Source organism: Grus americana, unplaced genomic scaffold, assembly GCF_028858705.1.
Source record: "Grus americana isolate bGruAme1 unplaced genomic scaffold, bGruAme1.mat scaffold_796, whole genome shotgun sequence".
NCBI classification, from domain to species: Eukaryota; Metazoa; Chordata; class Aves; order Gruiformes; family Gruidae; genus Grus; species Grus americana.
This window is the reverse complement of record NW_026562002.1, coordinates 30,626-53,918: the sequence shown is the minus strand read 5'-3', so window position 1 is coordinate 53,918 and position 23,293 is coordinate 30,626. Positions and strand designations below refer to the sequence as shown.

The 23,293-nt window shown below is 53.5% G+C and overlaps 2 long non-coding RNA genes across 4 annotated transcripts; both read left to right on the top strand.

Annotated features, from left to right (window-relative positions):
• Window positions 1-3,134: 3,134 nt before the first annotated feature.
• LOC129201139 (uncharacterized) lies at window positions 3,135-16,568 on the top strand. Of its 2 annotated transcripts, XR_008575298.1 has the most exons (7): window positions 3,135-3,230; window positions 4,158-4,421; window positions 4,609-4,718; window positions 15,047-15,188; window positions 15,595-15,666; window positions 15,946-16,339; window positions 16,494-16,568. It is a non-coding gene; the product is annotated as an uncharacterized LOC129201139 (long non-coding RNA). The 2 variants fall into 2 exon arrangements; XR_008575297.1 differs by lacking the exons at window positions 15,047-15,188; window positions 15,595-15,666; window positions 15,946-16,339; window positions 16,494-16,568 and adding exons at window positions 6,238-6,406; window positions 8,980-9,900.
• Window positions 16,569-20,553: 3,985 nt separating this feature from the next.
• Window positions 20,554-22,822, top strand: LOC129201140 (uncharacterized). 2 transcript variants are annotated; one of them, XR_008575299.1, is made up of 3 exons: window positions 20,554-20,629; window positions 20,840-21,606; window positions 22,777-22,822. It is a non-coding gene; the product is annotated as an uncharacterized LOC129201140 (long non-coding RNA). The 2 variants fall into 2 exon arrangements; XR_008575300.1 differs by having other exon boundaries at window positions 20,560-20,629; window positions 20,791-21,606.
• Window positions 22,823-23,293: the final 471 nt, after the last annotated feature.

The window sequence follows — 23,293 nt, the reverse complement described above, 5'->3', positions numbered from 1 at the left end:
CAGGTTTTGCCTAGGAGCAGGGCCCGGACGTTTTCAATTTTGACGGCCGAAGGCGGGTGACCGACAGAGAGCTGCTCCGTCGCACGTCGCAGTTTTTGGATGCCTAAAGGAGCGTGCAGCTCCAGGGTTAGTAGGGCTGTGAATGGGGCCATGGTAGAGGTTTCAGGAAAGACACAGCATTCGGGGCTGGCAGGTTTCGCCTGGGAGCAGGGCCCGGACGTTTGCAGTTTTGAGGCTTGAATCTCGAAAAAGGCTAGAGAGCAGCTAAGACGCATGTCGGAGTTTTTGGATGCCTAAAGGAGCGTGTATCTCCAGGGTTAGTAGGGCTGTGAATGGGGCCATGGTAGAGGTTTCAGGAAAGACACAGCATTCGGGGCTGGCAGGTTTCGCCTGGGCGCAGGGCCCGGACGTTTGCAGTTTTGAGGCTTGAATCTCGAAAATGGCTAGAGAGCCGCTCCGTCGCACGTCGGAGTTTTTGGATGCCTAAAGGAGCGTGCAGCTCCAGGGTTAGTAGGGCTGTGAATGGGGCCATGGTAGAGGTTTCAGGAAAGACAGAGCATTCGGGGCTGGGAGGTTTCGCCTGGGAGCAGGGCCCGGACGTTTGCAGTTTTGAGGCTTGAATCTCGAAAATTGCTGGAGAGCCGCTCCATCGCACGTCGGATTTTTTGAATACCTAAAGGAGCGTGCAGCTCCAGGGTTAGTAGGGCTGTGAATGGGGCCATGGTAGAGGTTTCAGGAAAGAAAGAGCATTCGGGGCTGGCAGGTTTCGCCTGGGAGCAGGGACCGGACGTTTGCAGTTTTGACGGTCGAAGGCAGGTGACTGAGAGAGAGCCGCTCGGTCGCATGTCGGAGTTTTTGGATGCCTAAAGGAGCGTGCAGCTGCAGGGTTAGTAGGGCTGTGAATGGGGCCATGGTAGAGGTTTCAGGAAAGACACAGCATTCGGGGCTGGCAGGTTTCGCCTGGGAGCAGGGCCCGGACGTTTTCAGTTTTGAGGCTTGAATCTCGAAAAAGGCTAGAGAGCAGCTAAGACGCATGTCGGAGTTTTTGGATGCCTAAAGGAGCGTGCAGCTCCAGGGTTAGCAGGGCTGTGAATGGGGCCATGGTAGAGGTTTCAGGAAAGACAGAGCATTCGGGGCTGGGAGTTTTCGCCTGGGCGCAGGGCCCGGACGTTTGCAGTTTTGACAGTCGAAGGCAGGTGACTGAGAGAGAGCCGCTCGGTGGCATGTCGGAGTTTTTGGATGCCTAAAGGAGCGTGCATCTCCAGGGTTAGTAGGGCTGTGAATGGGGCCATGGTAGAGGTTTCAGGAAAGACACAGCATTCGGGGCTGGCAGGTTTCGCCTGGTAGCAGGGCCCGGACGTTTGCAGTTTTGACGGTCGAACGCGGATGACCGACAGAGAGCTGCTAAGACGCATGTCGGAGTTTTTGGATGCCTAAAGGAGCGTGTATCTCCAGGGTTAGTAGGGCTGTCAATGGGGCCATGGTAGAGGTTTCAGGAAAAACACAGCATTCGGGGCTGGCAGGTTTTGCCTGGGTGCAGGGCCCGGACGTTTGCAGTTTTGAGGCTTCAATCACGAAAATGGCTAGAGAGCCGCTCCGTCGCACGTCGGAGTTTTTGGATGCCTAAAGGAGCGTGCAGCTGCAGGGTTAGTAGGGCTGTGAATGGGGCCATGGTAGAGGTTTCAGGAAAGACACAGCATTCGGGGCTGGCAGGTTTCGCCTGGGAGCAGGGCCCGGACGTTTTCAATTTTGACGGCCGAAGGCGGGTGACGTACAGAGAGCAGCTAAGACGCCTGTCGGGTTTTTGGATGCCTAAAGGAGCGTGCAGCTGCAGGGTTAGAAGGGCTGTGAATGGGGCCATGGTAGAGGTTTCAGGAAAAACACAGCATTCGGGGCTGGCAGGTTTCGCCTAGGCGCAGAGCTCGGACGTTTTCAATTTTGACGGCCGAAGGCAGGTGACTGAGAGAGAGCCGCTCGGTCGCATGTCGGAGTTTTTGGATGCCTAAAGGAGCGTGCAGCTCCAGGGTTAGTAGGGCTGTGAATGGGGCCATGGTAGAGGTTTCAGGAAAGACACAGCATTCGGGGCTGGCAGGTTTCGCCTGGGAGCAGGGCCCGGACGTTTGCAGTTTTGACGGTCGAACGCGGATGACCGACAGAGAGCCGCTCCGTCACACGTCGCAGTTTTTGGATGCCTAAAGGAGCGTGCAGCTCCAGGGTTAGTAGGGCTGTGAATGGGGCCATGGTAGAGGTTTCAGGAAAGACAGAGCATTTGGGGCTGACAGGTTTCGCCTGTGCGCAGAGCTCGGACGTTTACAATTTTGACGGCCGAAGGCGGATGACGGACAGAGAGTGCTAAGACGCATGTCAGAGTTTTTGGATGCCTAAAGGAGCGTGCAGCTCCAGGGTTAGTAGGGCTGTGAATGGGGCCGTGGTAGAGGTTTCAGGAAAGACAGAGCATTCGGGGCTGGCAGGTTTCGCCTACGAGCAGGGCCCGGACGTTTTCAGTTTTGAGGCTTGAATCTCGAAAAAGGCTAGAGAGCTGCTAAGACGCGTGTCGTACTTTTTGGATGCCTAAAGGAGCGTGCAGCTCCAGGGTTAGTAGGGCTGTGAATGGGGCCATGGTAGAGGTTTCAGGAAAGATAGAGCATTTATGGCTGGCAGGTTTCGCCTGGGAGCACGGCCCAGACTTTTTCAATTTTGAGGCTTGAATCTCCAAAATGGCTAGGGAGCTGCTAAGACGCATGTCGGCGTTTTTGGATGCCTAAAGGAGCGTGCAGCTCCAGGGTTAGTAGGGCTGTGAATGGGGCCATGGTAGAGGTTTCAGGAAAGACAGAGCATTCGGGGCTGGCAGGTTTCGCCTGGGAGCAGGGCCCGGACGTTTGCAGTGTTGAGGCTTGATTCTCCAAAATGGCTAGAGAGCTGCTAAGACGCACGCCAAGCCCCGCCCCTCACCAAAACTCTGCCCCCACGCACACCAAGCTGCGCCCCTCACGAGAACTCCGCCCCGTTGCACGCCAAACCCCGCCCCTCATGCAGTTCGCATCGCTTGTTCCCTCGGTGCTGCCTCCTGGCGATCAAATTTCGGTACTGCAGCGTCAGAGCCGCGCATGCGTAGTGCAGCGCTGCGGCTCCTCCCCTGAACCGCCTGCCGGCAGCCGGTGTGCAGAGGCTGTTGTGAGCCGAGGGAGGAGCGGAGACGTCGCTGGGCTGCGGCTGCACGGAGGGAGAAGGTGAGTGGGGCAGCGGGATGGACCGGCGGGTCCCGGGGAAAGCCCCGAGGAGGGCGGCATCCATGTCACAGAGGGGAGGGGCACTGCCCGGATTCATGCGGCGGGTGGGGGGGGAGGTGCACGCCGTGTCCGAACCCGGCGGAGAGACCGTCTGGAGCCGGGAGGCAGGGGCTGCCTGGAGCTGGCGCGCATCCGCGCCTTTCGGAGCTGGCTGAGGGGAGGTGGGGGCGGGGGGGGTCCAGCCCGGAGCCGCACTGCGGAGCTCGGGGCTGCCATTGCGGCTCGGTGGGGCTTTCGGGTGAGTCGGCTTTCGGGTGAGGGCACGGGACGGTGTCTCCGCAGGGTCAGGAAGCGTGGAAGGCTGCCTCTCGCGAACGCCGGGAGTTGCAGTCTTGGGGCACGTGGCTGCTGGTCGGCCATATTGGCTCCCCGGAGCACGCTGGGAAGTGTAGTCTTACGGCACTCTAATGGCTGCCACGCGGCGCTTGCCAGTGCGTGCCGGGAGGCGTCGTTTTCGCGGACGTGGCTGCCGGAGAGCCCGACTTGCTCTCGCAGGAGCGCGAGGTTGAGGGTTTTTTTGCTGGTTTCAAGTGGTTTTCTGCAGGCTTCCAGCCGCTCCCGAGCAGCGGTGCGGCCATGCTACGAGAGCACGCGCGCGCGGTGAGGCGTCGCCCGGTGTCCCGAGACAAGCGCTACCGGTCGGACTCTCCGGAAGCCTGTCCGGCAGCCCCAGGCCGCCCCCGAGCCCTGGCGTGAAGGCGGCAAGCTGGCCCTTGCCTGTGCCGCTTTCTTCCTGAACGGGGGTGCTGGCAGCAGCAGCGCGGGGAAAGAGCGGCGTCTCCGGAAGGCCCTGCAGAAGGAGGAGGGTCTCCGGCCAGGGCCGATCTCTGGTAGTAACGGCCACTGCTTTTTCTTTCCCTCTCCCAGGCCGCGCTGAGGATGTGGTTGCCCATCCCTCCCTTGGGGATGCCGTCGACTGCACCCGCCTCGCCTGTGCCTGGCCTGGCTTGCCTCATGGCGTGGGGGTGAAAAGGGACAGGCGGCGGAGCGCTTACTGGCCGTGGACAGGAACTGCCCTAAGGGAAGCTGGAATGGCCAGAGAAAGGTGAAGAAGAAGAAGAAGAAGAGATGGAAGGCTCTCCGGCTGGCAGCTGCCTCCCGCTGCAGGCAAGAGAGCGCCTGCCTCGCCGGGTGAGGAAAGATCCCTCGTTGCGCTCCGCGGCAGGTCAGGCTGCCGACGGGCACCGCAGGGTCACCACGCATAACCCAAAGTACGGTGCGGCCGCGTACCGAGGGAGGGAGGGAGGCAGGGAGGCAGGCTACTCATCTAGGCAGACTCGTCTCCTCGGAGCTGTAAGACACCCGTGTATACTCTTAGGCGGAGGACAGCCGAGCGACCGGAGTGACAGCAAAGGAAAGGCGGAGAGCGGGAGAAAGTAGCGTCTGCGCTGGCAAGCTCTCCCGGCAGCGCCGAGAGCCAGAGCTGCGGTGAGTCCTGGGCCCGCGGGGCCCCATCGCCTCTCCTCTGCGTCGCGGGCCCTCCTCTGCCCCCCTCGCTTTCCCACCCCGCTGTGGGGTTTTTTGGTTTGCTTTCTGCTCCCCCCTATGTTCTTTTTCCATCTCGCTCTGACGGGCTGCCTGTCCCCACCTTTTTTAGGTCCTCGCTCTCTCTGCCCTGTAGCCCGTGGTTATTGTTTCCTTCTCTCTCTCCCTGTCTCTCTGTCCGGCCCCCAGCCACTGTTTCTGCATTCCTCCCCCTCAGTCCTGTAGCCCGTCGGTATTTCTGCCATCTCTGGCTCTCTCTGTGCGGCTCCTCATTCCTGTTGTTCGAGGTCTTCCTTCTCGGCTCCGTAGCAAGTCATCGTGAGTCTCTCTCTTTCTCTGTCCCTCTTGAGCCTCTTCCCTGCCCCTCGTTTTGAAGGCCCGCCTCTCTGTCCCGGCACCCGTCGCTACGGTTCCTTTTCTCCGTCTCGCTCCCCGTCCCTGTTTTTCTAAAGTCTCCCCTCTCTGCCTCCTAGCCCGTCGGTACCTTTTTCTTTCCCCGTCGCGGTTCGTCTGGCTCCCTGTCCCTCTTTCTTTCTTCCTTCCTTCCTCCCTGTCTGCCCCGCAGCCCGTCCCTTCGTTCCTTTCTCCTTCCCTCTCTGTCCCTCTCCCGGTCCCCGGCTTTAAACTCTGCTTCTCTGCCCGGTAGCTCGCCACCGTCTTACCTTTCCCTGTCTCTCTCTCTGTCCAGCTCCCTCGCTCAAATTTTCAATTCCTCCCTGTCACTGCAGAAGCCTGTCGGGACTTTTTCCCCTGCCCGGCTTGCCTCTCCCTGTCTCGCGATTCCTCCCTCTCTTCCCTCTTAGCCGCGACCATTTTTATATTCTCCGTCTCTCGGTCCGCCTCGAGATCCCGATTGTTTTTTAAAGCGACCGAATCGTCGAGGTTGGCAGAGACCTTTACGATTATCGGGTGGAACCGCAAACCTGGCGCCAGCAAGTCCCCCTCTGCCCCGCAGCCCGTCCCTTCCCTTCCGAGGGCCTCTTTCTCCACCTCTCTCTGTCCGGCTCCCGGCCCCTCTTTTCCACTTCTGCCCTCTGTACCCTGTGGCTTTCCCCCTTTTCTTTCTCTCTCTGTCTCTGTTTGAGGAGGAGCAGCTGCCGCCCCAGCGTTCGCACCCCGTTCACAGTATCGCGCGCACGCTTCTTCTCGGGTGCGCTTCCTCCTCCTCCTCCTTCGGGCTCGACCCGAGGCTTCCGGCAGCAGTCTCCGGGTGTCGGATTTTGTAAAATAATTAACGTAACTGAAAGGTGCAGCAGCGGGATCGGCCCGGGCGGGGCGCCTCCAAAGAGAGGGACCCGGAACAAAGAAATCCCGGGGCCGTTACACGCTTGGGTCCCGGACACCCGCCCCTTGCGCGCTGTCCGCGCGTCCCTTAGTCCCGCGGTGACTTTTGGTCTGGGGTCTTCTACCGTCGTCTCAGATTCTTCTTCTGTATAGCTGTGGGAGGTGCGTTATTGCACAGGTGCCGCTGCGCCGATGCTCCGTACGTTCGCAGTAACGGGTAGAGCGGAAGGCTCCGTGGCCAGGGAAGAGCGGCACGGACACGTTCCTGCTCGCTCCGTTGCACCGGAATTTCGACGGCTGGGTTCGGCCGCTAAATTGATGGCGCTACTGGAAGAAATTTCAGAAAAGTGAGCACTGTGCTTGTCTTTAATCTTTTAAAGTGATTTTTCTATGGGCGCCCGGTCCGTGGCTTAGATATTTGGTTTGCGGCGAAACAGACCCGGAACGTGGCTCTAAGTAGCATTCCGATTCGCTGAAATTCCCCGTAGTCAGAGAGCAAGAATCGTGAATGTTGCTTGGCGGTTTGAAATCTCAGGCTTTCTCTGAAAGCTGACCTGCCAGAATGGGCCGAAAGCAGGCCGAACGCCAATAGGGATGCCGCAGAAAAGGTCCTCTTCTTGACAGGAGAAGAGCTTGGCAAAACGTCAGCGCCGTTTCCCGTAGGGCCTCCGACGTACCGGTTCAGCAAGCGTGGGCTTTGTGCGATTCCCTCGGGGACGATGGCGAACAAACGTTGTACGGCAGAGAGTATCTTAGCTTACTTTCCATCTCCTGCTCGGTTACTTGCAGAATATTTAATTTGGCATCACACGGACCCAGAGGGACGGGTCTCCAACTCACGCTGGTAGGGCAACCCTAGTATCAGCCAGTAAAAATCGGAAAAGAGTACGATGTTTTGAAACGTTTGCCTTGCGAGAAGGGCCGTCTCTCGTTAGGCAACTGAAGTCTGTGACCGATTTCCACGCCTCACGCGCGTGCGTGTGCGCACACGCACCCCAACCCCCCCCACTCCCCTCCAACAGGCAGGCTTTGAAGGAGGCAGTCCCTAAGGCAACGCGATCTAAAACATGGAAGTTTTTTTTTTCTATTTTTATAGTTTCTTACGGATAGGAGGCTCGTGTGAGCATTTAGCTTGTCCCGTCCTTAATTCTGAACCCACTGGCTGGTGCAGAAGAACGGTCGTGTGACAAAAACAGCATGAAATTTGTCCCTGTGCCGGATGCGTCCCGTGGTAAAGGAGTACATCTGTTATTCCGGCGTGAAAGATGTTTGATGAGCGTATCGCATCGTCAGAGCTGCTCTTGGTCTGCCTGCAAGCCGTGGGTTATGATTTAGAAATACATTCGCCTACCGTTCCTTAACTGTGTGGTTTTGGTTTTTATTTTTTTCAAAGAAAGGGTGGCTTTTTCATCGATCTCTTTGTGAGAGTATCAAATCAGGCGGCGGTAAATACATAGAAGCAACTAGGCGTACTACGGCGTGTACCGGACAGCGTTGGCGTGCCACTCTGCTAGCAGCGGAGAGCCAGATGAGGATGCCCGTGGTAAGTACTCGTTCTGCCTCCGGCTGAACAGAAAGATTCTCATGTTGAGGGTTCTTGGGCTTGTCTGTGTGATTAGCATTACTTTTTTTTTAATATGAAACAGGGTCAGATAATTGTTGATGAGTGAGACTTTGCGTACTCCTTTAGGTAGCTTTTCGTACTGAACCTTAGGTCAGTTACAAAACAATCTTTGTGCAATTTACGCGTTTTGTAGCATCTGTGGCAGAAACAACTACAAAGACATTTATCCTGTAGGTAAGCTGAAAATAAAAATGCGGTTTCTCACCTGATTTTTCTTTCGGAGGAACGCTCGCCCCCAGCAGCTGGTTTTTTTTTGCTAGTGTTGTCGGGGAGAAGGAACGGTGGCGCTTGCCTGGTTTCTTCCCCTAGCCAGGGACCTGAAACTTTGTTTTCCTCAGGTGTTTCACTAGAAATTTACATGTGTCGGTGGTCAACAGTGGCAGAGAATTGGGTGGCGTTTTCAATTTCAAAGGGAAGGAACATGTTGATGTTAATTCTGTTACCAAAAGCGAAGTACCAGCTGCTTCCTCTTTCTAGATCTTCTCTCCTTTCGCCGTCCTCCCCGAGGGGTAACATGGCCACGCTGTATACCTTTTCTATTCTGGTACCGTTCGTTTGATACGCAGGAGCGCTGTGAAATAAATAGAAGGGCTACGGACAGACGTCTGCTGTCGTTGCGGCTGCCTTAAATCGTGTATTTGGCCCTTTAGCCCGTCATTTCCTTTCCACTCAGCTGAGTTACGTGCAGCGTTAGGTTCCAGTCGAGAGCGGTGCTGCCAAACCACGCTCTCGGAGCGTGCGCGGAGGAGGGCGACCGAGATGGCGAGAGGTCTCCGAGGCAAGACTTAGGGGAGCGGCTGAGGTCACTTGGTTTGTTCAGCTTGGAGAAGGGAAGGCCGAGGGGTGACCTCATCGCAGTCTACACCTTCCTCGAGGGGGACGGCGGAGGGGGAGGCGCTGACCTCCGCTCTCTCCGGTGACCGGCACTAGGACCCAAGGAAACGGGACGAAGCTGCGTCAGGGCAAGTTCAGACCGGACGTTGGGAAAAGGCTTTTCACTGAGAGGGCGGTCGGTCAGTCACGGAACAGGCTCCCCAGGGAAGCGGTCGCAGCCACCGAGCCTGTCAGGAGTTCAAGGAGCGTCTGAACGATGCTCTTAGTCGCACGGTTTAGTTTTAGGTAGTCCCGCGTGGAGCGGGGGCTTGGTCTCGGCGATCCGTATGGGTCCCTTCCAACTTGAGATACTCTATGATTCTGTGAAATCTTCTGGGTTAGAAACGACCTTATTGTAATAGAGAATTCGCTGAAGGTGGCTTTGTGCAAGGACTGTCGTCTTAGAGTATCTCCCCCCCCCAGATATGAGAAAAGCTCTGTCCAGAGATATGGAGACGAAATCAGTTGTACCTCATCCCGTGACACCGGAAGACATTGAGTAACTGTAAGCTGTGATGCTCAGTGAAATTACTAAGAGCGTGAAGTTTCCCGTGCCTTTGCTTTCACTCTCCCATTCTCTTGTCTTGCGGCACGTCGCATTTTTTGAGGCTGTGGAAGCGACATCGGGAGCGATGGGGTGTCAGAACCAGGTCCTCCTGCCTGTCGCTGGTTTTGCTTACCTTCGCAGTCTGCATCTCTCTCTGTGTTCCTCAATCCCTGTCCTCTCTTATCTGTTCTAGTTTGTTTCACTGCATATGTCCCGTTCCCTGTCCCACCTTTATCCTTCCTTCCTTCTTCCTCCCCTTTTTCTTTGTCCTTTTGTCCTGCTCCCCGACCCTGTTTCTCACTCCATCTGACCGTCCTTTTCCTGGCACCTTTGTGTCTCTGCTCCTTGCCCTGTCTTTCTCTCCCCTCTGCCCAGTCCTCGTCTCCCTCTTTTGTCTCTCTGTCCCTCTGTCCTCCTTCTGCCTCTGCCCCTCTGTCCTGCTCCCTGCCCCTCTTGTTCTCACTCTGCCCCAGCGTCCCGCTCCCCGGTCCTCTTTCCCTCTGTTGATCTCTCCTTCTCCCTGCTCCCCAGCCCGGTTCTCTCACGCTCCCGCTTCCTTTTTTTATTCTCTGTTGCTCTGTCCTGCTCCCCATGCCACTGTCCCTCGCCGTACCTCTCGGTCCGGCTCCCTGCCCTTATTCTCTTTTCCTCCCTCGCCGTGGCGCTGCCCGCCCAGGGTCATTTCTGCCTCTCTGTCACGCTCCCCGTCCTTGTTTGTCGGTCACCGTCCCGCTGCCTCTCTTCCTGCCGCTTCTTCCTCCCTCTCTGTCAGGCTCCCTGTCCCCGTCCTTCACTCGCCGTCCCTTTCCTTGCCTCGTGCTTTCTCTCTCGCTGCCGGCGCCCCCCCCATCCAGCTGGCTGCCCCTTTTCTCCTCTCTTCTAGCGTCCTGCAGCTGGCTCCTCGGTTTTGGCGGCAGCCTGCACATAGCAGCCCAGCTCTCCAGCAGCCTGATGGACCGACCGTGTGTCTGTTCCACACTAGACTGGCGAGCGTGGCTCTGGGTAGGACAGCCGAGGCGCCCCAGGGCCGGGCCCCGAGCCCCGGTGCGGAGTCTCTCCCGGGACCGGCTCTGTGTGTGACTGAATAAATGCTTGCGGTCTCTTTTGCCGTGCCGGCTGCATTGGCGCTTCCTTTGCGGGGGGCGAGGGGCCGTGATGGAGGGCAGGGGAGGAGGTGTGTGGGGGGTCAGGCGATGGCCCCCTGTTCCTGCGGGGCTCCAGCTGTGGGTTGGGGCTGGAGGAGCCCCAGGTGCAGGCAGTGAGGCTGCTGGTGCCCCAGGTGTGGGCAGTGAGGCTGATGGCCACGGCCCCTCCCTATAAGGGGCTGCTGTGAGCCAAGGGAGGAGTGGAGGTGTTGCTGGGCTGTGGCTGCACAGAGGGAGAATGTGAGTGGGGCAGCGGGGGGTGCCTCTGAGGGGGGAGGGGGGCAGGCGTGGGTGGCAGGGTCCGGGTCAGAGGCATGGAGTGGGAGGGGGGCTGCCTGGAGCCGTGTGGTGGGTGGGGGGGGTCTGCGCTGTGTTGCAGCCAGGCAGCGAGGGTTGCCTGGAGCTGGCGGGCGTCTGTGCTGTGTCGGAGCTTGGGGGGGGGTGCTGGCTGGCGGTCCAGCCCGGAGCCGCGCTGCGGAGCTCGGTGCTGCTATCACGGCTCCGTGGGGATTTCGGTGAGTTGGTGCGAGGGAATGGGACAGTGTCCCCGCAGGGTCAGGAAGCGTGGAAGGCTGCCTCCTGTGGCACGCTGGGAGCTGTAGTCTTACGGCACTCGGCTGACACGTGGTGTTTGCCAGTGCGTGCCGGCAGCTGTTGTTTCCCCTCTTGGAAAAGGCACTGTCTGCCTCTCACCTCAACAAAAATGCTCCAGCTCTGGTTAGCCCACACAGCTGCTCCCAGCTGCAGCACCTCCCCTGTAGCCTGTCCCATAGCCACAGACTGCTGCCTGACCCTGTCTTCATGTTAGCATGCTGGCCCTCAAAGATAGTTTATTGCACCATAAATGCTGGTGTCATTAGCATCAGTTTGGAGAAAACAGTGACGTCTCCAAAAGCTCCTCCAGAAGAAGGGGTTGCTGCTTCAGGAGAGCTACAGTCATCACTGTGGATGAGAGTTGCTGGTTGTTTCCCTCTCCCAGAGGCAGCGGTGAGGGCTCAGTTGTTGGTTCCTCTCTGGGGATGTTGTTTGCTGCATCTGCCTCAGGTTTGTGTGGGTTGCATTTGGCTTCCTTCTCTTAGAGGCACAGGCAAAAAAGGATAGCTGGACACTTACTGGCCACAGAGAGGAGCTGCTGCGGCCCAAGCCCGAGGCCAGAAAAAGGCAATGCAGCTGAAGAATAAAATAAAGGGGATCCAGCTGGCAGCTTCATTAAAGAAACAGAGGAGGGGGACCTCCTGCAGGCAGGAGACCATCTCTCTGGATTAAGAAGAACACCTCTTAGCACAGTCCTTGGCAGATCCGATCTCTAACGTGCGCCGCACCATCAAAATTCTTCCTTTAGACGAATAGCGTAACATCCTCTGCGTAGAGAGACGTTACCCCCCAGAGAGTCGGACTCAGCAATTTTGTCTTAACCATGCTTTTGCAGGAAATCGGACTAAATGTAACACAACTAATCCTATTAAATCTCGCTCGAGCCGGGCCCGGAGGGGACCAAAGGCATCGGGAGTATTTTGGTCGCGTAGCGACAAAGCTTATAAAGTACTTCCACCGCGTCGGGGAGGAATTCGCACTCTAGGATTGGTAATTGCGGATTTACAAATTCTCCCGAAAACTGTAGAAGTTCCCGTCTGGCATCGCACCTTTTTAACTCGCGTTAAAAGGACCGATACCCCATTAATAGAAAAGCCCTCGGGATTTCATTCTTTTCTCCGACGGTTCGTACCATCTTTAGGGGTGACCGAATTGGAAAAAGCGATTTTAAACATATCAGGAGAAATTGAAAAACCGGCAAATTGAAATTGCAGAACTCTCAAAAATTACCCTTCAAAATTGTATGGCCTTAGATATTACATTAGCATCACAAAGTGGAGTTCACACAACGCTAAATGCGAGTCGTCGCACGCATATAGATCATTCAGGGGAATTATTGACTGACGTACATAAAATCTGTGCAATTAGTTCTCAAATGCGACAAGTACAAAAAGACGATACATCTCGGGGTTTTACCGATACTGTGTCGGGGTTGACTTCCCGGGTTCCTGATCTATCTGTGCGGCTCAAAAAGGCCCTTGCTGTAGCAGCCTTAGCGATCGTAGGGATTGTACACGTAATAGCGATTTTTCAATCTTGTATAACCTGTTTTTCTAGTACAGTAGCAAAATGGCAAGGAGCTCGAGGATATAAATAATTGCAGGGATGCAATAAAAACAAACGGAGGGAACTGTAAAAAATATAGAAGCCTAGCTAGAAGAAAACTTATGCTAACTAGAAAGCTGCTTAAGGCCTAGAACTGTTTTAAAGCCTATAATCACGGGAAAGGGGTTTCTAATCAAGGTAATAGATAACGAAGCTAACCGACCCCAGCAGCGTACAGTGCCGCTATGTTCCTCGTATGGTCCCCACCCAACCGGACAATAGGCCCAGGGAACATTAATCTTACAAAGTAAGTTGTTACAGACAGGCGCATCCGCAGCAAGGATACCGCGCACGCCTGCAAGAAGAGGGCCATCCGGCGGACACGGGTGCGTGTCCACCGGAGACTCAAATCACCGAGCATGCGTGACAGGGAGGAGAATATGGAAATGAATTCCAAGAAATTATTATCGTAGGACTGCCTTTTCTTGGAAAAAAATGGATACGTATATTTTGATTCTATAGACCCTGCATCTCGGTAATCACCCGCACGTACATTTGGCGGAGCCGTTTCCCCCTTGCAACCAGCACTGCAGTAAAGCAAACCTAGGGTAACTCACCTCTGGTAGATTTAACAAATCTGTTTCCCTCTCCCTATTTTTTATTCCTCCCTCTGTACCCAGTCACTTTTTAAATTTTTCTGTTTCCTTCTCTTCAGCTCCCTGTCCCTTTTTTAATATTTCTGTGTTTCTTGTATCCCATCAGTTTTTAAATTTTCTTTCCACATTGTCCTCTACCCGTCTTCCCGTCCCTACGTTTTATTTATTGTACTCAGTTGCTTGTTAAAATTCCTTCTACATCTCTCTGTCTCCCTTTCTTGATTTTTTAAAATTGTTTTCTATGTTCCTTATAGGCCATTGCTATTTAATTTCTCTTTCAACAACTCCATATATCCATCTCCCTTTCCCTAAATTTTAATTCATCCTTTTCTTCCGTATACCCTGCCGCTTTTTAAATTTTCTTTCAATGTTTCCTTCTATTCTCATCCCCATTCCTACTTTTTTCTTCTTTCTGACGTTTCTTGTAGCCTATCGCTTTTAAAAATTTCTACGTCTCCCTCTATCCGACTCCCGGTCTCTATTTTTTAATGCCTCCTTCTGTGCCCTGCACAGGATCGCTGTAAGAATTTTCAATGTCTCCATTTATTTAGTTTCCCATACTCGGTCCATTTTTTTTGTCACATACATCGTTGATTTTTAGTTTTGCGCACGTGCTATTTTCCCCCCGTTCTTATTTTATTCTCATCTTTCCTTAAAGCTGTCGCATTTAAAATTTTCTTTCTATGTCTAAGCTTATTTGCTTTGATGTCCCTATTTTTTGTTTTCTCATCTGCCCTATACCTCCTTGCTTTTAAAATTTTTTCAACGTCCACTTTAACCAATTCTGCCTTATTTGTTTCTCATCCGTCCTGTACCCCGTTGCTTTTGAAATTTTCTTCCTACGTCTCTCCGTATTTTTCTCCCTATTCTTGTTTTGTAACTTTTCCTTTTCTTTCCTTAATGCCCCTGCTTTTATCATTTGCTTCCTCTGTGTGTCTCTATCACCCTACCCTTATTTTTATTTTGTCGTGTCTTTCCTTAATGCCTTTGCTTTTAAAATTTTGTTTACTTTAACCCATTCGCTGTCTTTATTTTTAATTTTTTTCCCATGTGTTCTGAACACTGTCGCTTTTTCCATTTTCATTCCACATCTACTTTTATCAAGCTCCCTATCCATATTTTTAAATTTATTGACGTCCGTCACATACCCCGTCGCCTCTTAAATAGTATTTCCTTGTCGGCATCTATTTTTTACCATATCCTCATTTTAAATTTTTTTCTTGCCTGGCTTAATGCCATCCCTTATTACGTTTTCTTTCTGTGACAACTTTTACATTGACGTCTGTTTTTTTTATTGTTTTCTTGTCTTTCCCATACTCTGTCGCTCTCCAAATTTTCTGTTTAAGTTCCTATATCTAGTTTTTCGTCCCATTTTTATTTTTTCTCCTGCATTTCCTGTACCGCAACTTTTAAAACTGCGTTTCTGCGCGTGCCGGTTTTGGACAGGATAGGATTAGTTTCCTTCACGGTAGCCGGTACGGGGCTACATTTCGGATTCACGCCAAAAACAGCATCCATACTACGGCGGCGCTTTAATTATCGCTGATATTTTGTTAATATTGCCGATATTTTGTTCTAGCTACTTGCCTGTTCGTAAGGGTGTTTTGCAGCATTTCTGATGCATATTTTTAATTTTCTATGGTTTTCTGGCACCTTCTCTCCTTTGGGACTCATCTAGTTCCGTTAAGGGAGTCAGTCGGAGAGACTGTCGAGGTTAGCTGACAATTTACAGTAAGTAATTTACTCTTCAGCCAGAGATATTTTTGAGAAGGGCTTCTCACAGGGTCTATTCAGGCTTTGCATTGGGTCTTATCCAGAACATAGTTCCGGTAGAAGTTAGGCGGTACATGCAGTCTCGCTCAAAACAACGTGTAAGCCTGGAGCATTTTGGGGTTTTTATAGTAAACTAACAGACAAAATTTTCAACAACAAGATTGTCATTGCATTTAATTAACTACTGTGCAACAACATTTAGCGTACCATTTATCTTTTGCTGTATACAGCCCAGAAAAATCAAAACTAATTACATACCCGGTCACATCATCGATATGATAGATGGAGTCGCAGTAAAAGAGCGGGTATCATTGTTTCCAGCAAGAGCCGCTTTCTCTATTCAGCACTTAGCACACCATAAACTCAAGACAGGTAAGAAAATCCACTGCTGCCTCTCTGGCCGCTTTTAAGCCTTGTGGTGGTCAGCCCCTCCCCTTTCCCAGGGGCTGGTGGGAAGGATGGTGGGCGGGGCCCGGGGTATATGAACCGCAGGCCTCTGCCAGGGAGCTCAATCTGCTTCCAGGCTTCTGTGGTATCAGAGCTATGCTGGTCCTTCAGTCAATGGCAGCTTTAGCATTAGTTTGGCTTTTTGGGTAGATGCATCTGAGATAAGAGTCTCGGGACTGGTCAAGGTTAAGCAGTGTATTTAATAGAAAGTATGCTTTATGCAGATTTGGTGGGGTTTTTCATTTATTATTTTTTAGGTCAGTATTTTTACATTGAGTATTCTGAGGTTTGTGAGATCATTTAATAACATGTATTTCTTTTTTTTTCCTAGGTCCATTGCATTTTAGTGGATTTCCTGATTTTACAGAAGATGGAACCTTGGGGTTTTTTCTCCAGTTTTCCTGTAAGCTATGTAAGATGCCAGTAGTATTTCTGTTAATAGGACCGACGATGAGATTATCTAGCAAGGGTTAGGGTCAGCATCTTGTACGTATTTGTTCACAGAGTTTTAGTATTTCTGAAGAAAGCAGCAGGGATGTAAGGTATAGCGTCTTTCAGGCTACGGGACAGCTCGCCGCTTTTCCCGATCGCCCACGGAGTACCATGTTGTTCCTAGAACCTTTGAGGCTCGCTGTAGGCTTCTTGTAGATTATAAGCATCGGGACTTTGTTTTGTTTTGCAGGCTCATAGCTCACGGGAAGATAGAAGGTAAGAGTCGTCTGCAGAACGTAGGGTAAGGCTTTGAGGAGCGGCCGACACGAGGGGTTTGGGGGGCGCAAATACAAGGAGAGAGCTGTCAGGAAGGAGCGGGGTTCCTTCTCAGAGTTCAGGAGAAGAGAAGGAGTTTCTAAAGTTTTGGGACTGAGGGACAGTTGTGAAAGAGGAGGGCTCATCACCCATTCTCAGGTAAGTTTTACAGTTGGATTTGGGTGGCACCGAGGTCTATTCTAGCTCAGTCACATCGCAGCCAACCGGAGGCACGATGATCCCTAGATGTGCGGCGTAAGTTATCCAGCCCTCGGCATGGCCATAAGCGGAGCTGAATGTCAGAAGAGTCTCATCTTGTGAAGCATGGGGTAGGTTAAAATATACCTTCCTCAACTATGAAGTCTCTGCTTCCCTGTACCTTCTGCTTTCTTTATTCCCTGACTTAATTTTTGCATCCATCCCTTCACCGTCCATCTGGATGTCACAGTTACTTAGAGACACAGACTAGGCATTTATTTCCAGCGCAGGCTCGAGCGACCGTATTCCCTGGAATTTCACGGTGAAGAGGATGCGTATCGCCTGCGCTCGTAACGGTCTCCAGCTGGGGGTCTGTCTTTTATTGTGGTCCTGACACAAAGCTTTTTCTATTTTCTAGTTTTACCTTTTTCCGTAAGCGAACAATGAGGCTTTCTCTAGTACCGGTCACAGCAGTTATGTTCTCTTGTTCTTGGAAGCATTTAGGGTTAGCGTAGAGGAGAGGGCTGTCTGGGAGCAGTTCCATTTGGGCAGGCAAAGGGAGCGGGTTGCTCATTGGCATGATGCTAGACCGGGCAGGGCAGTTCCAGCCTGTGTTATGTCTGTGTGTCTTGTCGTGTGTGTCTCAGCCCTTCCTCGGGTCTCAACGCCCTCTTTGCGCTCAAGGGGCATGGCGTGCTTCTCGGTTGCCATCCCTAGGCTCTCGGATGCCTCCGCTCATTGGCGTAGCGCCAGTCGGGCGCTTCTTTGCTTGCCTTGCAAGCTTACGGCGTGGATCGTTCTTGCATCTCGGAAGCTTCCGGCGGGTCCTCTTTTTGCAGCCTAGTCCTAGGCCGCATCGGGAGCTCTGCTCTCCAGCCGTCCCTTCTCAGGGACTGAGGCTGCTTCTCTGCGTCGTTACATTCTTAGGTCTTGAAGAGAGGCTTCTTGCCGCATCCCTCGCCCTGGTTTTGACGGTAACTTCTTACAACTGGCTATCACAGTCCATTCTTTTCTGGGGTTGCCATAGAGCTTCTGCGCCCGGGCGTCACGCCCTGTAGGTCATCTTGTTGGGCAGCCTCTCTGGTCCAGGAGTCATTCCTCTCGCTGAGAGTTTTCTCTCATTTGTGATTTGTGTTGTTTGTAGCACTCTGTGTAGCGTTGATCCCTGTGTGTGTGTGTGTGTGTGTGTGTGTGTGTGTCTTGGGCGTGGAGCTGCTCTGCCCAGGGTTGTTGAGTCCAGGGTTAGGCGGAATAGCAATAGAAGTGTACGGTTAGCGGGTCAGTATGGCCAGTCTGGAATTGTTTGGCTCTCACTCGGCATCTGGCTGACTTGTTTAATTATTTTGGGTTTTTTTTTCAGATGCAGAGAGAGAGGAAGCGCACCAAAGAGCAGCACAGGAGGGGAGCAGAGCACCGTAAGGAGGTGGGTCGGCCATTTGAGGTGAGCTGGAGGAATGGCGAGGGCGATTGTGGGAGCGGTGACTTCTGACAAATGTAGGAGTAATTTTGTGTCTCTTGGCGTCTTAGGTGCTGCAAGTGAGGACAGCTGCAGGGTCCGTCTCTGGACCGAGCAGGTGAGCAGAAAGACATGGTGCTTCAGAGGAAGGGGGTGTCGTGGGAGAGGTTGGTGTTGGCCGGCTGATGCAACGCTGACTGACAGTGCTGTTTTGTGTTCTGTTTTCTATTGTAGCTGATGAAGAGGCACCGGGCGACTGCAGGAACATTCCCAGTTAGCAAATGTGTGGTGTTGAAGTTTCTGTTGCCGATGGATTCGGATCCCCGGCCCTTGGAAAGCTAAGTTGAGGGACCGTGGCCGGGGAGGGAGCGAGTTTGGGGGTCATGGCAGAGGGGTTTTATGGCTAGCACCGGGGAGAGGGCTGTCTGGGAGCAGTCCCCCTTGGCTGGGCAAAGGGAGCGGGTTACATGTCAGCACGATGCTAGACCAGGCAGGGCAGTTCCAGCCTGTGTTATGTCTGCGTGTCTTGTCCTGTGTGTCTTAGCTCTTCCTCGGGTCTCAACGCCCTCTTTGCGCTCAAGGGGCACGGAACGCTTCTCGGGCGCCGTCCCTAGGCTCTTGAACACCGGCACTTGTCAGCATACCGCCAATCGGGTGCTTCTTTTCTCGCATAGCAAGCTTACGGCGTGGATCGTTCTTGCGTGTCGGAAGTTTCTGGCGGGTCCTCTATTTGCAGCGCTATACCAGGCTGCGTCCGGAGCTCTGCTCTCCAGCTATCCATTTTCAGGGACTGGGCCTTCCTCCCTGCATCCTTACCTTCTTAGGTCTTGAAGACGGGCTTCTTGCTGCACCCATCATCTCGGTTTTGACAGTAACTTCTTATAACGGGCCATTTACGGTCAATTCTCTTCTGGGGTTGCCATAGAGCTTCCTCACCCGGGCGTCGTGCCCTATAGGTCACCTTGTTCGGCAGCCTCTCTGGTCTGGGAGTCATTCCTCTCGCTGAGAGTGTTCTCTCATTTGTGAGTGAGTCGCGTTGTTTGTAGCGTTCTGTATAGCGTCCGTCTCTGTGTGTGGTGTGTGTGTGGAGCTGTTCTGCCCAGGGCTGTGGAGTTGGGGATAGGCGGAATAGCAATAAGAGCGTACGGTTAGCGTGCCGATACGGCCCATACGGAATTGTTTGGCTCTCACTCGGCATCTGGGTGACTTGTTTGATAACTCGGTGTGATTTTTCCAGATGCGGACTGGCTAGATGCCCACCGAAGAGCGGCAGAGGAGAGCAGAGCGCTGTAAGAAGGTAGGTCCAGACAAGTTTGGGAGTTGCAGGGGATGGCTTTTAAAGTTAGCATACGGGAGAGGGCTGTCCGGGAGCGGTCGCCTTCGGATAGGCAAAGGGAGTGGGTTACTCGTCGGCACCGTGCTAGACTGCGCCAGGCAGGGCGCTTTCAGCCCGCGTGCGGTTGTGTCGTGTAGGTTGCGTTGTCTGTCTTATCCTCTACGCCGCACCTCCCTCGGGTCTCGATGCCTCCGCTGCTTTTTGTGATCACCAGGTACCTTATTAGATCTCATGAGTCTTGAATATCTGTACTCATTGGTATTGAGCTCATCAAGCCAGTTTCTCTCCTGTAGTTGTAGCTTAAAGCATAGCTCTGTTTGGCGTGCATCGTGTCGTAGATGTTTCTGAGCGGACGTCTATTGCGGCGCCAAGCCGGGCACTGCCAGCAGCTCCTCCGAGCGTTACGTTTGCCCCGAGTTCTTTTCTCAGGTTTCATTCCCCACGTTTTTAAAGGCCTTAGATCTTAAAACCCGGCCTCTGATGCATCTGTCATGTCAGTTTTGACAGCCTCTTTCTTTCGCCGGCCACAGCCGTCGCCTCTTTCCCGGGGCCGCTATAAAGCATCCGCAACGTCACGGTGCCGTAGGGCTTCCTCGCCAGTCTTACATTTGCCACAGTAGCCGTTCTTGCTCGTGGCCTTCTCGTGTCTCACGGTCGCGTTTGCGGAGTCTGTGCACCGTGTCGGGGTTGGAGCCGCTCCCCCCAGGGGTGTAGCAATGTTAAAGACAGGGGTAGCGTAGCTTTGTGGCGTGGCGGTAAAACATTGGCGTGACCGGATTCTTTTGGTGAAGACACTACAGTCCATCTCTGGGCAAGTATCTGTAGACAGCTGTCACAGTTAGTTTCATTGCATTGGGCGGGGGTCAGAAGCTGTACTCTGGCCTTCTGGGAGCAGCAGTTTGTGCGGTAGTTGAGTGGGTTCAATCTCACATGTGCCTTAGTTGGTATATTTGGGGTTTGGTGTATCTCTTTTCTGTTTGTTTTAGCTGTAGTTAGAAGGCTTATGCAGAAAAGATGACAGACCTTTCGGTCTCGTCAAGCTACTGGTCAGCGGCCACCGCCTTACTTTGCACAGTTTGTTTGGGTTTGTCAGAGGCTGAGCGACAAGCCGTGCGTCACAGGCCCCCGGAAGAGGCGAGAGGAGCGCCGGACAAAGGCGGGCCGGCGTCTGACCTCAGCGGATCGGCGTGTCGGCGACTCCGCCTAGTTCACGCTTTTCCGGTTGTATTTTGTAGGCGCGAATCGATGCGCGAACGGGATATCCGCACCGGAGCGAACTTAAGCGAGGCGAGCGATGACAGGTGCGCTGATGTAGCAGTTTTCTGAGGTGTCGTATTGTAGACATAGCTAAAATCACATCCTGTCCTTTGAGTTTTACAGGTGGCGGTCAGGCCTCGGCACGGCAGGCCGAAGAATCCGACTCCGAGCGGCCGAGGAAAAGGGACGGGCGAGAGGAAGGCGTTTCCAAGGAGGGCTTCGTCGCAGCGGAGGTCGACGCCGGGTGGCACGTCGGTGACCGGCGACGCTCTGTCTCGTGAAGGATGAAGCAGAACCCGGCGGATGGGGGAGCGTCCCGGTTAGATGACCTTTTCCCCATGAGAAGGGAATCTGGATTCTGCCCTCTGAAAGGTAATTTAAGGGGCAAACCCGGTGGTTGGGGGCAGGGCCAGCAGGTGGTTTAACGTCAGGGTAGCAGAGGGCTATTTAGTCTGCCTCGAGTCTAGGGACAGATAGGGGTCCCGGGTCCATCGTGCTGGACGTAAACATTCTGGCCTCTCTCAGTGTTGCAGCGTCATTTGCGTGATCTGTGCTTCTCATGCGTACGGCGCCCTATGGCAGGTCTCTAGGTTCCGCCGCAGGCGCTCGGCGAGCATCCGCGGGGTCCGTGACGCCTCGTCGCTTCGGAATATGGCCCATCGAGCGTTTCTCGTCTCGCGATCGGAGCTTAAAGCGCGCCTCGCATCGCAGATGTTTCTGCGAGGTGGCCTTTGTGGAGGTGGTCTGTGCCGGACTCACAGTCGTGCTCTAGAAACTTCCGCCTCAATTGAAGTTTGATACCATCTTTCATCTCTATATGCTGTGGGATGCTGGACTAGTCCAGGCTTGTTGGTGCCGAAAACAGGGCCATTTTGACCCAGCAGAAGGGGCCCCGGGGGAATCCAGCTTGGGCGAGAGCAGGGATTGAGCAAATTGCTTATCTTGCACTGATAAGCACCGGACCCGAACAGGGGCATGAGATGAGCAATTTGTTCATCTTAACAAGATGTGGTGTCTGATGGGTCTACTCCTTAATCAACTAAGTGACGCCTGGGGTGAGGGGGAGCCTCCTTCGCAGCTCGACCTTACTTTGGTAAAACTAAACAGACCACCGCTCCTCTGGACTGAACACGTTTGTTCTCCGCCACTTCCCCCCCCCAGCCCCGACCAACTGCACAACAAGCCTTGTTAAGGGCCAATCGGCACACAATACCTGACTTAGTCCCACCTCGCCAAAAGTATAAATCTGGCATTTAGAATCCTCTTTTTTGAGGACGAGAACTCCAACTATCCGGACGGCTCGACGGGCCTGGACCTCTCTCTCCTCCCCAAGCAGGGACGCCTCTTTGGTAAGACTTGCACCTCTGATTATGTCGGATGTTACCCCGGGAAAACTATCATTAACAAAAGCGATGAACTATTAACTTGAGCTCAAAATTGTTGCAGTAAGTGCATTTATAAATGGCAGTTCCAAACTTTTTATATCTGTTGCCTCAATAAACTACCTATTTTTCTTTTCAACTTTGCGAAACTGTTTCAGTGAAAGTCCTTAGTGGGGCTTTGACAGGCAAACGTTGACTCTGATATGTGGCTACACACATAACCCTTTAGATGTAAACCGTTGACCAAGTCTGGGACTAAGACTGGACCTAGCCGCACCTAGGCTCCTCTCTGAGAAGGAGTTTAGAAAGCAAGGGGGTCCTTTCTGAACCTCGTGACTCAACGGGAGGGCCTCCCTCAGCCACACATCAGACTCGTACCCTTTCACGCGACATATGCTTAGAGGCTTGTGTCTTACAGCCTAGCTTCTCACACACACCCGTTGTTCTGGTGTTGTGTTGCCTTGCCGCAATTTGTGTTGGTTTTGACCACCATCTGAGACATCTTGTTTTGTAGCGCTTTGTGTTGTATTGCCTTGCGCAGCCCTGTCTTTGGCTGGATATCACATTGTGCTACTCTGTATTCGTATTGCCTGCCAACGGAGACTGCCTTGTGTTACGTGGGCCCGCGCCCTGCCTCGCCTTGCGCCGCTCTGCCTCGCGTTACGTGGGCCTGCGCCCTGCCTCGCCTTGCGCCGCTCTGCCTCGCGTTACGTGGGCCTGCGCCCTGCCTCGCCTTGCGCCGCTCTGCCTTGCCGCTGCCTGCCAATGGAGACTCTCTTGTGTTCTGTGACCCGGTCCTCTGTGTTGCGTTGCGCGGCTCTGCCTTTGTACTGCCTGGCCCTGTATTTGTATTGCCTGCCATTTGAGACTGTCCAGTGTTACATAGCATTGTGTTAATGCATGCTTTATATTTGGTTGTATATTGCATTGCAGTGCTTGGCGTTGCCTGGTGTTCAGTATGGCTCTTGTTGCATTTGGGTGGTTGGGCATTGCAGAGCTGGCATAGAGAGCGGCCCCAGCCCAGGATGGTAATCTGTCAGTACAGTCGGTTGGGGCGGAGGTCGTACGGGCCGTTTTGCGAGGCAGAGGGTAGTTGTCGGCCAGCCGGCCCTAGAGCTCTTCCGTTGTGGTTTTCAGGTGCCACGGCACGATTTGGATTCCCGTACGACACCCTCGAGTGAGGTTTTGGTGGAGTATCCAAGTAACAGCGAAGGAGCGGTGCAGTTAGCAAGGCATCTTCCCTGGTCCCTGCCTATGAGCGCTAACTCTACAGAGTCAGGCGGAGCGGCGATGCTGTCTTAAGGGACAGGGTGAGGCCGTTCCACAGATGGGCCAAGAATCAGGGCCGTGGCTCGTTGTGGCGGGCAGGTGGCAGAACGGCTGTGCGTTTGGGTGAGGGGTGGAGCGTGAGGTTGTGGTGCTGCCTATTTTTGTGTGTGTTGGGCTGTGTGTGTGTGTTGTGTAACTTTTTTTTTTTCCAGGTAGAGGAAGCTAGTTTGCTTTTTGAAATTAGAATAAAAAAAACCCCAGCTGGGGGATTTTTTTTTTCCTCCCCCGGCTGGGTTTTTTTTTCCCCTGGTCCCGGCCGCTCTGCAAGGCGACGTTCGTCGCCAAAGTTTGGACGGCGGTGCAGTTCGGGGTGGGGTTTTTGCCA